We start from the raw sequence: 2,270 nt of genomic DNA on the forward strand, positions 1-2,270 counted from the left end.
TTTTATCAAGCCTCGCATATTCTCTCGCAAAATTGCATAATTTACCACATTTTTAAATGATCCAAATTCGTTGTATGTAAATTCTCGGCATATTGTTACAACTTATATTTTTGGAGTACCGGGATGTGATTGTGACATAGTTTGATTATTTAAGTATGAGCAGAGCGCATTTTTAAGTTTTTAATATAATTTTGTACTTTTTTAGAAATTTACGGAATTTTTTTCTTGCTGTTTCCCTAGATAAACCTTGATCGTAAATATATTATCACCCATGACTATGTATCAAGAACCAACTATTCAGCATTGGAATAAAAAATAAACGTTTCCTACGTACCAGTAACTTTATAACTGCCAGTCAACCTTTTTAATAATATAAAACTGTATTGTGAAAATATACTTACTTTATTGAAATGCCGCAATATTTTATATATACTGGACAACATTATTTACAAAATATGCGACAGGATTTATTTCTTAGACTCTATGTTCTCATGGTATGACATCTTAACAAATGATTAAAACATTTTTAAAATTATAAAATAGGGTTTTTAAAGTATTTTATATATTTTTTATAACAAGAATATGTATTTATTGTTTTTTGTATTCAAGAGCAATTATTATTTACTTTTTTCATTATAGCTAACGTGTCAAATAAATTAGAGTTAAACGACATTTTTGGTTTTTTTATAGCTTTTAATTTTCTATTTTGATTTAGTTAAATATATTTTTAATATTATTCTGGTTGTAGGGATTCTTAAATCCAAGTCCTAGGGGTTTAATAAGCTCAATTCTAAAGTATGTAAATTCGCAATGATTTTTAACTTTATGGAAACTGTAAAAATAAAAAAAAATGTATATCTAGAAAAAAGTTCTCTATTTTTATCGTGCTCCGCTGAAAGTGTTTAATTTTCCCTTAATACTCAGGAACGTAAATATTTTATTATTAATTTTTATGTATTATTAAGTAAAAAACTGTTTTTTGTTATCTATTTACTATATTATAATTATATAATTAGTAATATTTAAGTATTCTCATCGATACGAAGATATCTTGCTGGCTAAATTTATATTTTACAGATTTTTTTTTCACCTTTTTACAGCATTTTTATTTTATCTTGATTGCATAATAGATTATTATATATTGAATAACTTATGCCTAATTTTCGTAAATTATATTTCGTTTGCGTCAAATTTATATTAGCCAAAAAAGTATACTATATTTACATGATGGCATATAATTTTACATATATAAATCTTAAAATTGCCTTTTATAAAGAATTGGAATTTAAATCTATTAAATAAATTATAGCATGATTTTTATTTGATCGTATAATTTTTAGGGCTGATACAGATGAAAAATAATAATAAATAAAATTCCAAAAGAAAAGTGTTATATTATATAGTTTATTTATCAATGGTTTTTAATTATTTTATCGGATCTCAAAATATTATGTATACATGGAACTGCCTTTTTAAAAGGTTTATACAGACAAGTAATAAAAATACATATACTTATTTCTTATTACGTTTACCAATGTCTGTCAATATATTATATAATAAACATACGATGATTATGCATGCATATGCTAGAATTAACGCAACAACATATAAATTTTTGACGGTAAAAGATTTTTTTTCAAATTTTAAAGACTTGAAACGCAACGATGTACTTTAATGTGGTAGTACAGATAAAATTATATTAAGTGTGCAGGTAGTATTCATAATGAAAGCAAATCTCAGCTTTAAGTTATCAAAAAAGAACGATGCACCGCTTCCTTTATCGAAGTGAAGTTGATTAAAAATATTTAAGCGTAATTATAACTTTCATAAACATGTTCTGTGAAAGATATATTTTCATCCTATATATCTTTTTGATCTTTCTTTATAATTAGTTTACTAAAATATACACAAGATCATAATTTAAGAATATTACGTAGTAAGCAGGTGAAGGGTACTGAAAAACACGTTTCAAATCAATTATAAGGTAATAAAAGTATATTGGGCTATTTAAGCTCGTTTTTAGTTCATTACTATATATAAACCCGTTTTTTTATATTTTTGCATATCTTGCATTTGGAATTTGAATATTTTCACAGTATTCAATCTCTTATTTTATGAGGCTTTATAATACATATGATCCACACATATGACACCAAAAAACCCTTCTACACAAATTCGGCGATAAAAATTTATGATTTTTAAAAAATATAAAATTCGTTTACATAAATTAACCAAATTTGAAAAATAAAATATTTTGATGTTCGAATTTC

This window comes from Rhyacophila brunnea, unplaced genomic scaffold (genome assembly GCF_057557595.1).
Source record: "Rhyacophila brunnea isolate RB1 unplaced genomic scaffold, BYU_Rbru_1.0 scaffold_100, whole genome shotgun sequence".
NCBI lineage: Eukaryota > Metazoa > Arthropoda > Insecta > Trichoptera > Rhyacophilidae > Rhyacophila > Rhyacophila brunnea.